Below are 16,929 nucleotides of genomic sequence, written 5' to 3'. Positions count from 1 at the left end.
AATTTGCTAGCAATTCATGTCCCTCCCGGCGTGACGCTGCGCGCTGACGTCACGGGGCTGTAATGGTGGTGTGCCTCGAGATTTTTTTCATGAAACAAGTGTGCCTTTGCCCAAAAAAGGTTGGGAAACACTGAAATAGAAGATTGAAATGTAATATTAAAATACAAAACACTAAGGAAACCAAATGTGATGTGTTTTCCTTACCAATGGCAAATGCTACCCTGGGGTTATCCGTCAATATACATTTTTAGCTAATGGTGTATATTGAACATTTAGTTATGACTCTTATCTCAACTGCAGTCCAAAGCCTCCATCCCATTTTGTGTGCAAGGGAACTCTCCTTCATTGCAGTGAGATAAGAGACTGGTTGGAATGAAAGCAACACTAACAGCATAGTCCTTGCCATTTCTTCTCAGAAGTCAGTCCCATTTAATTCAATGGGTCTTACTCACAGGTAAGTAGGCTTAGGACAGCTGTCAGATATGTCGCCATTTTATTGAACACGTAAGGTGAGAGCCAACTAAGTCAGAATAGACTCACTGAAATGCAAGATACTTTACATTCCAGTGGGTCTACTCTGAGTATGACTTACCTTGGCTATCACACATTATCTCCATGATTCAGATAATGGCTCCAGCATTGCAACTGCTGTATTTGAAAAAACATAATTACCATTAATGGGAACTGGGTTCATTGGTCATTGACTGTGCTTCACACTAGTAAAGTCTAATAGGCCATGTCTGTGCTTCAAAATGAACTGTGTTATGACTTCACCCAGCACAGCATAGGAAGATTATCACCTCTGATATATCACCGAGGATAATAACATAAGTTGAAGACACTCCTCCAGTGAGCAAAATAAATGGATTCATATTAAACTCTCCCTCAAGTCAGAGAAACTTGACTGAGCAACCCAAAAGACTTGCTGTAAGGAAAGACAGGTATGTTTAGGGAGGAGGCAGAAATGATGTTAGTCTCACTTGGAACAATGCCAGCTCTACACATGATATTTAATTAGATTTAAGATTTAAGCTGTGATATGACCTGTGTGGGTTTACCCTCCCAGCATATTTTTAAAATTAGTGTGGGATGATTCAGAAGGAAACCATGCCTGTTCTTACAAGGAAAAGGATTTGGTTTCATCAGTGTGATTCCGTGTACAATAAGAGAGTCGCAGGCCACCAAGGAAAAGGAAATTAGCAAAAATTTCATGGGAAGCCAAACCTTTTTTTCTGCATAAAAGGCATGCCCATAAATGGCAGAAGTGTTAGTTATGCCACAATTGTCTTCTGAATAATCCAAGCATTCGAAAAATAAATAAATTATGGTAAGGGTTACTTACGATCACAAAGTAGTAATTCTGATAGGACAGTCTGGTTTCCAAATATGCGTTAACAAGCAGGCAAATTACCCAGGGGCATGACTCAGAGTGGGATAATTCAAGATGATAAAATACCCATTAACTGAAAACAAAAGGAATAATTACAACTCATTTGGGAAATTAACCATTTTGCTAAAAAACAAGGACAGATCTAAAAACCATGTGAAGGACTCTTATAATTGGCCGAGTTAAGATAGCTTTAATTCTTCTTGAGCTGAAGGCACAGCCGTGGAGTAAAAAACAGGCAACCCTCGTGCAGATTGTCATATGTGACCATGTTGTATTCTGTGGCCACACAGTGTTGTTGCATCTTGGTGTACATGTGTGCAATTCTCACATGCAATTATTTATACATGGGTTACATGCTTTTTCCTACATAAAAGTATTTTCTATGTAACACTGACATGGCCTTCAGGCCTACTTTATGCATTGTCCCTCTGCCTCCGAGAGACCTCTCTGTGTACATGTTCAGAAGATGATGTATATGTCATATCATTATGAATACTGTACAGTACCGTGGTACCTCTGGTTACATACTCTTCAGGTTACACATTCCACTAAGCCAGAAATAGTGCTTCAGGTTAAGAACTTTGCTTCAGGGTGAGAACAGAAATGGTGCTCTGGCAGCGCGGCGGCAGCAGGAGGCCCCATTAGCTAAAGTGGTGCTTCAGGTTAAGAACAGTTTCAAGCTAAGTACGGACCTCCGAAACGAATTAAGTACTTAACCCGAGGTACCATTGTACATAAATTTGAGAATCTAATGCAAGTGGTGGTTTCTTGACTTATGTGCACATAGCATAGCTGTCAACTTTCAGATTTGAAAATACGGGATCAGCAGCCTCACCTGTCCCGGGGACAGTCTACGAGATATCTAACAATCCGGGATAGTAGCGGGAAGCAGCAGGAAACGGCGCTGGAATAAGGGAATTTCCTGCAGAAAAAGGGAAGGTTGACAGCTATGGCACATGGTGAAAAATCTGAGCCTTTTTTTTTCAAATATATGACCAAGTATATGCAGTACTTTTTCCAGTAGGAAGATTAATGTAGAACTCAAAGCAAACCTAGGGAGTAATTTTTTAAAAAAATGGATGTTATTTAAACTGTACAACAAAATAATAAGAACACATATAATTATCCATGGATTGCAATGATCCCTAATAGAGTTTCATACACAAAGATCACTTCTATACTATTTACAATATATTTCTGAAAAATCTCAGTATGTTTATATTTCCATATGTCGAGAGGCAATCTTTCTTTAATTACATCTCCAAGATCTTCTACTTGAAGATCTACCTGGTTTCTCTCCCCATCCCCCACCCAAATATGGGGGTAATATCACAGGCATTGAATAAAGGCTCCCCTTCAACTGTGTATCTAATGAATATCTTAGACTTCTTCTGCATACATGAGCCTATTGCTCAGCCTCTTCAAGCTGTATATCTTTATCCCAACGGCTTTACATTTCAGTGCCAAACTACATGTTAAGAGAAGTATGCACTTAAACTGGATACTTTTATTTTGAAGAAAGAACCCCAATCTGGAATGAACTTGGGGGTCTGTGCCAATTTTCTGCTGAACCTCCTCCCATAGCTACTTTGCCCTCAAAGGGACTGTTTGGAGGAAACAAGACTTTCTGGGGTAAATAGCACCTAGTTCAGTGATTTTTGGCAGGACACCAACCTGAAACAGAAACACATTCCAGAATGGGGCCCTGTGGCTGTTTTTTCTTCAAAATAAAAACTTCCCATTTGTCACATCTGGTTTGGGACTTTGCTTCTTAGGCCCAAGTGATTCTTAGTTTAAAGGGGGGGGGGAGTTGTATTGAACAAAATATACAGAGTTGTTAAATATGTTTTTGTGTAAGAACAAATCCTCTTCCCCCGAGCTCCTGACCTGACCACCCTACTTCTGAGTATCATTTCTCCTCCAGAACCAATTCAAAAACTGGTCTCCAGGACTGAGGTGAGGCGTAAATGATTGTTCACGCCATTTCTGTTCATGTCAACAGAACTGCAGCAATGCAGATGCCAGAACAATCCGCTTTTTGTGCTTTCCTAGTGATGAGTTGCCTTCCATGCAAGTTAAATTGTATGAAAGTGAGCTGAATGTTTCACTAAACCCTTAGCTTGTGTCTGAGCAAGATAGGGCAACTAGCAATTTTGCATACAGGCCTCTGGAACATCCCGCCCCTTCCCCCCCTTTTATTTGAAATAATATATACATAGAAGGCTTTTTATATTGACTACAAAATGGGGGTGGTGATTTTGGGTAAAGAGGTTACAGCTGGGGAGAAGAGAGTTAGCTCTCCCTTCCCCTGCTGTGATTCACCACCACCACCAAAAACACCCCCTTTTGTTGGCATCCATCTGTCTGGAGAGACAACAGAGTGTGCCCTCAAAGGTGAAGTCAAATCACTGTGTTAGTGTTAAGTTGTGGGTGAACATATCAGACGACACAGCGATTCTTCAAACAGCTCTTGTTTATTCACAGGCCAGGACAGAACTGAACTGAAGGGTTCAGTCAGCCTGCTTATATAGAGCTCCAGTACAATGTAACTGCAACAATTTTCTAAAACTATCCAATCGCTGATCCCTTATTTGCATAACAATCTACAGTATCCCCCTGCTGGCCCAGGGTGAGAACTTCAGTATATAACTGTTAGCAGCACCAAAGTGACTTCCCCATTGCAGAAGCCAGGACAGTGTGCAGGGAGGTCTTCAGCTGATGTGGTCCAAAGGATAGCAGAGTCATGTGTTTGGCTCCAGCTTGGCTGCAGGAGTTGCCGAAAGGAGGTGTACAAGGCACCATCCAACTGCCTTAGGGACTCCACTCTGGATTTGCATAGGGTTTACTCCTTAGCCCTTAGTTCTCCTGAAGACAACCTGCAAGGCAGCAGAGCTTTAGGGTCATTTTTCCTTCTCTTAGATGGGCTACGTTCCCAGGTTCACAAGCCCCATCTGCACCTCACTTCCTTCTACAGCATGTGCAGAAAACACCTTCTTTACCATTGGATCCACGGCTGGTCTCGTCCGCTCAATCTACTGGCAGATGTCTTCACATGCAGAGGAAATGCCTAACTCACTGAGGGTTTGAGACCCATCGGCTACCCTTACCTTGGTTTAGCTTGCCAGTCAAAGCCATTCCCCGGGATGTGACGCTGTTGCATGCTGACAGCTTCTAGGAGCCACAGGTGAGAGCTGAGTGCAGAGTGGAGACCAAAGGTGGACAAACTACCCCAGAAGAAGCATGACGTGTCCCCTCTACTAACACTCCATACACCCCAAAACACTCCTGAACACACCATGATCAGAAAAGAGCAATGTCCAGCCACTTTTGATTGATGGGGTCTGTGTGGAGAGGGTAACAACGTTCAGATTTTTGGGCATTGAATTACAAGAGGATCTGTCCTGGAGTGTCAACACAAGGGGGCTTGTGAAGAAGGCGCAGCAGAGACTGTACTTTTTGAGAATTCTAAGAAAAAACCATCTTCCGCAGAAACTGCTGCTTGCCTTCTATCACTGTGCCATTGAGAGCGTGCTCACTTATGGCTTATGTGTGTGGTACGGAAGCTGCACTACCCAGGACAGGATGGGGTTGTGCAGGGTTGTTAAGGCAGCAGAGAGCATTGTTGGCTGCCCACTCTCCACCTTAGAGCAGATTTATGCCACAAGGTGCCATAGGAAGGCACTGGACATAGTAAAAGATCCATCGCATCCTGGTCACTGTCTCTTCGAGCTCCTGCCGTCGGGACGGAGATACAGGACGATGAAGACAAGAACAAGCCGTCTTAAGAACAGCTTCTTAAGCCGTCTTAAGAACAGCTTCTTAAGCCGTCTTAAGAACAGCTTCTTCCCCAGAGCGATCTCGGCCCTGAATGGGAAGCCTGGACTTTGAAAGTCATCTAATCTTCCTTGCTGTTTTATACTGTATTGTTTTAATTAGTGTTTTTATAGTTGATTTGATTTTGTGTGGAGTGCCCTACCTGGGTGGATGGAGCAGCCAAGTAAGTTCGTTGTCCCCAAGAGGGGGCAATGACAATAAAGATATTATTATTATTATTATTATTATTATTATTATTATTATTATTATTATTATTATTTTAATTACAGCAATTATAAGATTAAAATAAGAGGAAAAGCAACCTAGCCTATTTTTCTCTAGATAGAAACACATACAAATATAGGAATAAACCTAAAAATATGTGTAATAATAAATACAACCAGTAGCTGCACTGGATTTGAAACTGTTTTCATATATGTAACTTTTTAGTTTTTATTTTGATTTTTTAAATTATTGAATAAAGCAAAGTATATAGGACTGCAGACAACTAGAATAATCCCCCCCCCGGGTCATTTTTATAATTAACTGTTCTTATATATGCAATTGTTTTATATATGTTTTTCTTCCATTGTGAAATCACTTTGAAGCCATTCACAAGGATGCCATTCATAAGTGAAATTAATAAATAAGCAGTGCATGTTCCTTTTTTGTCTCCAGCTTTCAGCCACTGCACGCATTGCACCAACAGGGAGAGACCAGCCCATCTGTGGCCAATAATAATAATAATAATGATGGGCCGGGTCTGGATTTCATAATGTAAGAAAAATCCCTGCTCATGTGTTATTTCTTTCTTTTGTGTATATATGTGCAGGATTCCTTACATGCCCTTCGCCATCAGGTCCCAGGGCAGGTTACGACAATAGCACCTGCAATTATGAAAACAACAAAAACCCATGACGCATAAAACCATTCCAAATGGAACAGAACAATATAAATTCAGCCAAAGAGGTGGATCCCATAAAAACTTAAGTATCTTAACTGTTAAAGGCCGAGGTAAAGAGACGCTTCTTCAGCATTTGGTAAAAATTATACAATGAAGGTGCATAAGAAGCTGCTTTTACTGAGCCAGACACATTATCTACCCTGAGTGGCAGCCATAGCTCTCAATTTACAGATTTGAAATTAAGGGACCAGCAGCCTCAAAAATAAGGGATCAGCAGCCAAAATAAGGGATCAACAAAAACTTTGATAAAATACATATTTTGTTGCATGCAAATGGCTTTAGATACCCGTTAGAGCCATAAATTACCATATAGCATATATTCAACACAAAAAACAGCAACAATTTGTTGTTGACAAAGGACAGCTGGACATAGAAAGGGCCCCATTACCTTCAGTAGCTTATTTAAGGGACATCATCAATAAGGGACAGCAGCGGGACATGGCGCTGGGATAAGGGACTGTCCCGCCAAATAAGGGGCGCTTGACAACTATGGTGGCAGCTACTTTCCAGGGTTACAGGCAGAAAGTCTCTCCCATCCCTTCCAATTCAATGCCAGGGATTGAACCTGAGACCTTCTGAATGCAAAGCAGATGTCCTGCCACTGAGTTACTATGGCCCTTTACTAAACACACCTTTGCGGGGAGGGAGTTGTACTGTTCAGGGGCTTCCACGAGGGAAGCCCTCACCCAGGATGCCATTCCTCATACTTTAAAAGGGACGAAACCATCAAGAGGGATGGGGGATAAATTCGATTCAGTTTGCATTTAAAGGCAAACTTACCCACACACATTTCTCAAGACGAAATGTATTCTTTGAAATTCACACTTCTCAAAAATTTGCAGTGAAATTTGCCAATGTGTAGAAAAATGCATATACAGCGGTACCTCGGTTTTCAAATGTAATCCGTTCTGGAAGACTGTTTGAGTTCTGAAATGTTTGAAAACCGAAAACTCAGTACGGAAGCTTAAATACGGAAGTTGCGTGGCATGTGCGACTTCCAAGGCGTGTTCGAAAACCGAAGCATTTACTTCCGGGTTTACGGTGTTCGAAAACCGAAATGTTCATCAACGGAGACATTTGAAAACCGAGGTACCACTGTATTAGCATAAAGTATGCATTAAAATGCATTTTTTTATTGGGGAAAAATTAAAAATGCCATGGGTGCCTTTGAGAGGAAGGATGATATATTAATATTAATAATAATTTTATTATTTATACTCCCCCATCTGGCTGGGTTTCCCCAGCCACTCTGGGCAGCTTACAGCATATCTAAAAAATTATTATCGTTGGAAAATTGTTGTGCAGAACACGTATATTAGGAAAGAATTGCACTAAAATTTGCTGGTTTTTCATAATGATTCCTTTTTTAAAAAAAATGCAAGCTGCTGTGGAAAACTAAATTAAAGAATGGGAAATTTAAAAACTGGGAGAAACTGCAAAGGATAGATTCATTCCTCGCTAATCTTAACACCTGGTGAATGTCCTGACCTGGGGCCCTGATGGCACTCTCTGAGTTTCTCTGTCCAGTTTTGTTCCGGGATCAGCACACAAAAGATGACCAGGGCAAGGCCTTAGCATCACAACGCAGGAACAAGGCCCACATGCCTGGTTATTGCAGCTGCTTTCTTTGAAGGATTCTGGCAGTGCCTTCCAGATTGTCCTTTGGGTTGTGTGGGTGCGCCCTTGGAAGCGCAGTCTGGCCAAGAGACAAATTGGTTTTGTGTGTATTCTTGCTAACACGGAGCATCCACTTAGCTGTTCTCTCCCTGACAGATAATGAGCCATTAAGGATCTGAACCACCGAGCAGATCAAGAGAGAATACAGAAAGACAGTTTGGCATAAGGCACTTTGGCATTACCGTATTTTTCGCCTGATAGGACGCACTTTTCCCCCTCCAAAAATGGAGGGGAAATGTGTGTGCGTCCTATGGGGCAAATGCAGGCTTTCGCTGAAGCCTGGAGAGCGAGAGGGGTCGGTGCGCACTGACCCCTCTTGTTCTCCAGGCTTCAGGAGAGCCCCACAAGCTTGGGGGACAGCGGGGAGGCGGAACGCCGCCATCCCGCTGTCTCCTGACGTGTTTTGGAGGCTCGCGGCGGGGAGAAGCCCGCTTCCCCCTGCCGCCAGCCCCGCAAGCTCGGGGGACAGCGCGGAGGCGCAGCGTGCCCAGACTTAGCTTCGCGCAGCTCTCCGCAAGTCGTGGGAGCCCGGCGCTGGGCTCCCATGCTTGCGGAGAGCTGCATGTTCTGGGGGCTGGGGTCGGGGGAAGCTCGGGCTTCCCCTGCCCCAGCCCCGCGCCTGGGAAAAAAATAATCCCCCCCTTTATTCCCCCCCCCCAAATTAGGTGCATCCTATGGGCCGGTGCATCCTATAGGACAAAAAATACAGTAATTTACCTTGTTTGTTTTGTGTGTGTGATAAAAATATAACCTTGAGCTCTCCATATTTACCTGCAGAGAGCCCATGGGACGATAAAAGTGTGCATTCTCATCGCATCAAGTCCAGCAAAGGCATCTTCTTCAGTTATTTCAGTCCTCAAAAATTACTGAATTAATATTTGGAGAGCGTAGTTACCGTATCTCTCAGCCAACAATGTGTCAGACACATAGCCGTCGTCTCTTATCACAATGTGAGTCAACTTCTTGCCTGGGGGTTTGGACAGGGAGAAGGGTTTAAATGCTGGTAGTAGACAGGACTGAAGATAGCAGTGAGTGGAGCCAGAGTCAAAAGTGGGTAGTGAACCCCTCTTATCTATGTCACCCCCTTTCTACCCTACTTTCCTCCCTCCTTGCTGCCTGCATGAAAAAAAGCTGCTCAGCTTGTTCACTCCAGTGTAAATAAATCATTTGCAACAGACTCCACTGTGTGTAGGAGAGGAATTCATCGCCCAGCCTTTCTGCATAAACCATCCCAAAGACTCCAACATGACTAGATTCAGCCAGCTCGGTTTCCTTTGGGGACGTGTGGCCTCTCTGGGCTTAATATAGTGACAAGTACTTTTTTGGCACTTACAAAAAATAAATAAATGCAAGCCACATCCTTCTCTTTCTTATTCTCATGTAGGAATGATTGTAAACAAGCTGCTGTAGAAGAAAACTGGAAGGAAGAATGACAGGCTGAGCAGACAGTTTGGAAGAGCAGTTTCGCCCGTAATGATTAACAAATACCATATGACGACAAAGCAAAAATACCAGCCTTACCCAGTAACATCCTCCAAGGGTCAGGAGTGGGAAATCACTGAATCATTGTGACTCCGGGTTTTATCTGCTTTCCTTTGCCAACAAAGATACACCTGGTTTCGAAGTGGCTTCAGTCTCAGCTAGCTTCAGTGACTCAGTAGGGTAGGGCAGGGGTCAGCAAACTTTTTCAGCATGGGGCCGGTCCACTGTCCCTCAGACCTTCTGGGGGGCTGGCCTATTTTTTTTGGGGGGGGGAATGAACGAATTCCTATGCCCCACGAATAACCCAGAGATGCGTTTTAAATAAAAGCACACATTCTGCTCATGTAAAAACACCAAGCAGGCCCCACAAATAACCCAGAGACGCATTTTAAAATAATGAGTCCATAAGTGACTGTGGAGGCCAATTCTGGTTCCACACGTCCTTCCACAGTGGGAACACAGGTTTCTGGGCAGGAGTTGATCATGGTGAAGGTTTGCCAGACCTGCCTTCCTCTTAGCAAGTTTCATCCTAAATTCAAGCATCTTCAAAGCCCATGACACCTTTGGTATAGGCTGTTCTCCAATTGGAGAGCTTGCAGGCCAGTGTTTCCAAATTGTCGGTGTTTATACTACATTTTTAAAGATTTGCCTTGAGAGAGCCTTTGAACCTCTTTTGTTGACCACCAGCATTACGCTTTCCATTTTTAAGTTCGGAATAGAGTAGTTGCTTTGGAAAACGATAATTAGGCATCCTCACAACATGACCAGGTGGGACATGGGTGGCGCTGTGGGTTAAACCACAGAGCCTAGCACTTGCCGATCAGAAGGTCGGTGGTTCGAATCCCCATGATGGGGTGAGCTCCCGTTGCTCGGTCCCTGCTCCTGCCAACCTAGCAGTTCAAAAGCACCTCAAAGTGCAAGTAGATAAATAGGTACCGCTTTGGCGGGAAGGTAAACAGCGTTTCCATGCGCTGCTCTGGTTCGCCAGAAGTGGCTTAGCAGTGCTGGCCACATGACCCAGAAGCTGTACACCGGCTCCCTCAGCCAATAAAGCGAGATGAGCGCCGCAACCCCAGAGTCAGTCACGACTGGACCTAATGGTCAGGGGTCCCTTTACCTTTACAACATGACCAGTCCAACGAAGCTGATGCTGCAGAATCATTGCTTCGACACAGGTGATCTTTGCTTCTTCTTAGTATTGAAAATGGGATTGTGTAGAACTGTCCCTATAAGATTATGGGCACAAATAATCAGAAATGTACCATAAAAAGACGTATGAAGTGGCCTTGAAAGCTTTGCTATGGCCTGGTGCAAAGCAGCCAAATGATGGTGATCAGCTGCTCATGAAAAACTTATCCCATGGTAATGGCCCCCGCCAAGGAGTGCTTTAAAGAGATCTCCACGCAGCAGTTCTGACCAGTGTACAGTGTATATAAAACCAGTGTGTGCTTTTGCCACAATAAAACAAGTTCAGAGGTCCATATACCATGTGCATCAGCAGCACCTTTTGTCGTGAATTGTACAGTTCCTGAACATGCATGTAATTGAAGGAATCTTAACTACAGCCTGTAGGGAAACTGGGCATGAATCTGCCTGTCTGAGACTAAACTGCTTTTGACGCACCCAGTATTTGGCTTCCACTTGCAGTCTCTGCAGCGCTGCACAAGCAACTAAATGGAGACAAAGGGTGATTAGAAATAATTAAATGTGCCAGTTTGACCAATTCTGATGACTTAGTTAAAATAATTTCCCTTTTGTCTTACCAAGAGAAATATGTTACATTCCAAGCTGCAGGATTTGCCCAGAAACTGAGAACCAAACTGAGTCTGGTAAATGCTATAAACTATGGAAGTGTACGCATGCACATACCATAAAAAGCCTTTAAACACATGGTTTCCCAGGCACCCTGTTTGTTTCACTGCTTGCTTGCATAGTTTAACCTTGGGTGTTCTTTTATCCCATTCCCGAGTTTATCTGCTTGCATGGGTGAACAAGTTTTGTACTAATCAAATAGATCTAACAATACACAATTGACCTTAAGACCAAATCTCTCGAGGGTTGGAACCCTGTTGTGCTTTTAAGATGTGGATATTTGTACATGTCACTAGTCTGGCTTGGCCAATATACCTTGGTTCTCAAACGCCAAAAACCCGGAAGAAAATGTTCCGGATTTTGAACACTTTTCGGAAGCCAAATGTCTGATGTGGCTGTTGTTTCTGGGGCACGTGCTCCAATCAGAAGCTGCGCCTTGGTTTTTGAACATTTCGGAAGTCCAACGGACTTCAGGGATGGATTAAGTTTGGTGCTTCTGTTTTTGTTATTTAATTTGCGTTTTTGTTTTTGAGGCTTTTTCGGTTAATCTGTTTTTGTGACTGTGTGGAACCCAGTTCAGCTACTGATTGATTGACTGATTGTGTGACTGCAGAATGGATAAAAGCCCCCCATCCAAACAATGACAATCATCAGTGCAGGTAAGAAAAAAAATAATTTTAATTTTTATCATCTACAATACTGTCTTATTTATTTTATAGTACAGTACATTGATTATTGCTTTCATTTTATGGATCAACTCGTTAGATAGGAAAATTCATGTTAAATTGGTGTTTTAGGGGTTGTTTTTTAAAAGCCTGGAACGGATTAATCCACTTTGCATTACTTTCTATGGGAAAGCGTGCCTTGGTTTTGGAATGGACTCGCGGAACGGATTAAGTTTGAGAACCAAGGTACCACTTCTACACCCAAGAAGCCAATTGTGACTCATCAGCCATGAATGGTTGTCACCAAAGGTTTGATCACTTGTTTTTGCTTGGTGGTGGAACACAAGTTGTACAAGCCAATACACCAGAGGTTTGGAGCCTTTGGCCCTCTGGAAGTTGCTAGACTGCGGCTCCCATCACCACTGACCATCAACAATGCTGACTTAAACTAATGGGAGTTGGGAGTTCAACATCTGTAGGGTACCATTTTGGCTACACCTGTGATGCACCAAATTGGCTCCACTGTCTCATTTACAATGGGTCTCATGCTTCCAATGACTTGACTGTTACCAACAATTCTTCGAAAAAAGGTAACTACTCAGGGCCTGTCTACAAAAAGAGCAGCCACATTAACAGTCTCAGCACGGTGTGTGAGAAGCTGAGACTAGCTGGCCATCTGAATGATTTGTGAGACACTATGGTGAAGCAGGTGGCACTGTGGTCTAAATCACAGAGCCTAGGGCTTGCCAATCAGAAGGTTGGCAGTTCGAATCCCTGCAATGGGGTGAGGTCCCGTTGCTCGGTCCCTGCTCCTGCCAACGTAGCAGTTCGAAAGCACGTCAAAGTGCAAGTAGATAAATAGGTACCACTCCGGCGGGAAGGTAAACAGTGTTTCGGTGCGCTGCTCTGGTTTGCCAGAAGTGGCTTAGTCATGCTGGCCACATGACCCGGAAGCTGTACGCCAGCTCCCTCGGCCAATAAAGCGAGATGAGCGCTGCAACCCCAGAGTCGTCTGCGACTGGACCTAATGGTCAGGGGTACCTTTACCTTTACGGTGAAGCAGACACAACGTTGACTTCGGCCAGGGAGACACAGGTTCCCATCGTCACTTCATTCTTGCAGCTCAGCAAGAGACCTTCCACTCTTTTGCACCCAAACCTGTCTCACAAGGTGGCTGTACACTCTTCAGAAATGTAAGGGGGGAAGTTGCTTGTCTGCCATCGAAAGCAGAACTGGGAGTTCTGTATTCACTGGAGATGAAATGTGCTTTGACTGCAGTCACATCTCTCCTGTCTTAGTTATACTTGGAAAAATGTGAGCATTTCTAGCAGTGTTTTGGTTGCCTCTGGCTCCTCTTCGTGTCCATTACCAAGGCTGGTCAGGAAAGCGTGAGTCATGCTTCAGTTTTCATCCATAATGGTTTCCTAATGCTAATGGGATGAAATACGAACTCAGTGCAGACTTCTGCACAGTCGCTTCCACGCCTGTTTGGCTTGCGTTAAAAGCAAAGAATGCTGGGCAGTTCTGAGCAACTGTTCCTGAGGCACTGGATTCCATGGGAGACCCTTATGCAAAGCCTTTTGTGAAATTAAGCAGTGGCATAATTAGCGGGCAGGCCTCTAATATCACATGAAGAGTCTCTGAGAAGAAACGGCTCTGGAAACAAACACAAGCATCTAAGCAACCTAAGAAGGTGTGTTTACCATTGTTTATTTGCTTAGATTTTCAATGAAGCTGGTTTATATTGATTCAGACCATTGGCTCCTCTGGCTCGTTAGAGGTTTTGACTCCCCAGAATTTCAGGCAGGACCCTTCCGCTAGAGATGCTTGGGACTGAACCCAAGGCCTTTTGCATGCCAGGCTCTAGTACTCAGCTACATACCTTCCCAACATTACCTTATTCATACCGTGCGGTGCTCCTTCCTGTGTTGCTTGGGTGATGTCAAAAGCCCTTGCCCACGCGCGGCAGTGGAAAATCTGTGAGCATACAAAAAGACCACACCTTCGGTAAGTTAAAAATGGTTTACTTACAAACTCTTCAAAGGTCAGGTTCATATGTTTTTCCATGCAACAGTCAGAAAACACAGGGAGTACAACTTGGCTTAGTTACTGAGCTTGGAACAAACAGCTCAGAGCTCTTTACACACTGAGCTTTTTGGGTAGACAGATGGGGGACAATAGACTTGATTACCTTCCTCCCAAGGTGAGGGGGAGTGACCTAGCTAAACATGGCAGGACAGCTTTCTCTATGGCATTAACCCCTTCATGCACTGGCACGTTGGTTGTATGAGGCTGGTTATCCCACAGAAATGTGGAGAACTCAGTTCAATACTGGATAAACCTCAGTGAAGCCGAAAACGACAGATTTACCCATTCCTAGGACAGAATTAACCTTTCAATTGGCCCATCAAAAAATATCATGAACACATTCAATACATCCAGGGTTGCTCCCCACACATAACACCAGCTTATCACAGCTTTGATTCTCTGGCATTTTCTTCTCCCTCTCTCTGCCAACAGCGGCTGCCTTGATGGGCATGCATCATGCACTCAGCTCTCTCTGAGCTGGGAGCATGAAGGGGGGGGGAGGATGGAAGGGAACATGTCTCAGCACACAGCTGCTACCTACTTGATCCTTCCGCTCAGGCTTGAATGAGTGAACAAGTCCCTTCTCAACAGCACACACAAAGGGATTTGTGTGGAACAGATTAAAAAGCAGGGCTCTCATAATGTGAGGTCACGTTAATCAGTCAAATGGATGCAAGCAGCAAATCAGGCCATGTTTATCTGTGAGGTATGTAACATGCCAACAGGAACACACAAGAATTATGCTTGTCCATTCAACCTCGCCAAAGAACCTTTTCCTTCATTCATTCAATAAATATACCAAACCTTTATTAAATAAGACCAACCAATGTGCCACAGAATAGCAAGCAAGTTTTTGAGATTAATTAACATGCGGTGATAAGAACAAAAGTCACATGGTTGCTTTCATACCCAGTTTGGAACCTCTTATTATGTAATAACCATTATTTATCATTTCTGTGGCATTCAGCAATGCATAGAAGCAATGATCCTATTTATCCTAACCTGCTTTGCCTGTGATTAAAATTCACGCGCTTCTGGTTAGTGCTTTTATAATGTATATGATCTCTTTATGATGTGTAGCAATTCCTATTGTGTTAGAGGTGACATTAATTCAGCAATACATTATATATAATGTATATAACATTGTTATCTCAAATGATTGCTATTGTCATTTGAAATCATTAGAAGTATTGATAGCCATCTAGTGTATAAATCTGTAAGATATACTTATAAGATAACTTAGATCTGGGTAAATTCTGTTCCTGGCACTGCATCCTGAAGAATAACATAGAGTGGTGGCCCAAAACCAAGCATTTTCTGCTGTTGCACCCGTATTATGAAATGTCCTTCCCTCTGCTATGCATAAAGTAGCAACCCTCAGTTGCTTCTGATGGCTCTGTAAAGGCATGATGAGCACAGCTCATTGTAGAAGTAAACCCAATCAAAATCAGATCAGATTGCATTATTTAGCTCTATTGCTTATTCATAATAATAATAATACAGTGGATGCTCGGGTTGCGAACGTGATCCGTGTGGGAAGCACGTTTGCAACCTGGAGCGGGTCACGATTCGATGCTTCTGCGCAAAGCACGATCTAGCACTTCTGCACATGCACAAGCGCCAAAACCCAGTACTTCCGGGTTCGGCGCGGTGCGCAACCCGAAATCATACAACCTGAAGCGTCTATAACCCGAGGTATGACTGTAATAATAATTTTATTTTTTATATGTTGCTCATCGGACAGGGTTGCCCCAGTAAATCTGGGAGCTTTTTCTCTGACCAGTGGCGTAGCGTGGGGGGTGCAGGGGGGGCCGGTCGCACCGGGCGCAACATCTGGGGGTTAGGCTTAGGGGGTGCAAATCCACGGGTTAGGGGGCGCAAATTACTTGCCTTGCCCCAGGTGCTGACAACCCACGCTACGCCACTGTCTCTGACTAACGGGCAAGCTGGAAATGCAACAAACAGCTTGGCAGCAGAGCATCTTGCTCTGCACACCAGAGGCCTCCAGCTCATCTCCAAGCAGGCACAGGAAGAATCTTGCATCAGGAACTCTGAGAGCTGCAGCAGCTCAAGACCCCATGGGGGAAAGACAGTCGCAGCTTTGGAGCAGAAGGTCCCAGCTCCATTCCTCAAGAGCATCTCCAAGCTAGACCTGGAAATGTCGCTTGTCTGAAACCCTGGAGAGCCCTCAGCCAGGCAGTGCTGGCCTTGTTCTAGGCAGAGTGATTAGTTGGCATCCGTCTGTCTCGGGAGACACCTTGGGGGGTGAAGTCAAACTGTTGGAAGGCTGCAGTGCCTGTAGAGACCGATACGGGAGAGACAGATTTTGTTGCAGCTGGGGCAGACGAAGGCGTCCGGTTGTGCTGCTGCAAATTCAAGCCTTTTCTTCTCTCTATGGTCCTCCTAGCTGTCACTCTTCTTCTCACTGCTGTGGATACATGGCCTGTGTGTCTTCTGCAAGGAATTCCCATCAAGTAGGGTTAACGCTGCCAGCCTTCATGTCATGTCTGCAGACATATCAGATGGGGCGTACCTTCCGGTTGGGCTTGCCAAGGGCACAGACCCAGGAAGGGGCAAAAATCACACCTGTCCACTTTGGTTTGGAGTGGCTAGAAGCCTGCCTGCTCCCTGGGCGGCTGGGTGAGGTGCGCTGGCTCCTCCAGGCATCTCGGTGGAGAAATCCGGTCTCTGGTGTGGACTATCACAGGAGCCCCGCGGCGTGGCACAAACACATCTCCTTGCCAAGAGCGCCAGGAAGCCTAGGCACGCCTCTGCACCTTGCAACACGGAGTTGGCGCACCTCTGAAACCCAAGCAAGACTCCTTGCAATCACAGAACTGGTTTCACGTCCGTGGTGGAACCCTGCCCTTTTCCATTCTGTGGAAATGACCAAGCCAGCGTAGAGCCAGGAACGCAAACATGCTGGAAACGTGGGCTTGGGAGAGCACATCTTTGCTGGAGACTGGAACTACACAAGGCACCTTCCTCTGCTTTCTGAGTCGGCGGCGGCGGCACCAGTTCCGCCTACTCTTTCCCGG

At 44.6% G+C, this 16,929-nt stretch overlaps 1 long non-coding RNA gene across 1 annotated transcript in view; it reads right to left on the bottom strand.

Moving 5' to 3' along the window:
• Positions 1 to 16,922, bottom strand: part of LOC309540149 — a 159,465-nt gene extending 142,543 nt beyond the window's left edge. The window contains exons 1-2 of the long non-coding RNA XR_014223070.1: positions 16,149 to 16,922; positions 10,444 to 13,780 (exon numbers count right to left, since the gene is read on the bottom strand). This is a non-coding gene — a long non-coding RNA (uncharacterized lncRNA). The remainder of the gene's footprint in view (positions 1 to 10,443; positions 13,781 to 16,148) is intronic.
• Positions 16,923 to 16,929: the final 7 nt, after the last annotated feature.

The sequence above is a fragment of the Podarcis vaucheri genome (genome assembly GCF_965113315.1).
Source record: "Podarcis vaucheri genome assembly, chromosome: 9".
In the NCBI taxonomy this organism is placed as follows: domain Eukaryota; kingdom Metazoa; phylum Chordata; class Lepidosauria; order Squamata; family Lacertidae; genus Podarcis; species Podarcis vaucheri.
Note: the sequence above shows the minus strand (reverse complement) of the source record. Positions and strands in the feature narration are given on the sequence as shown.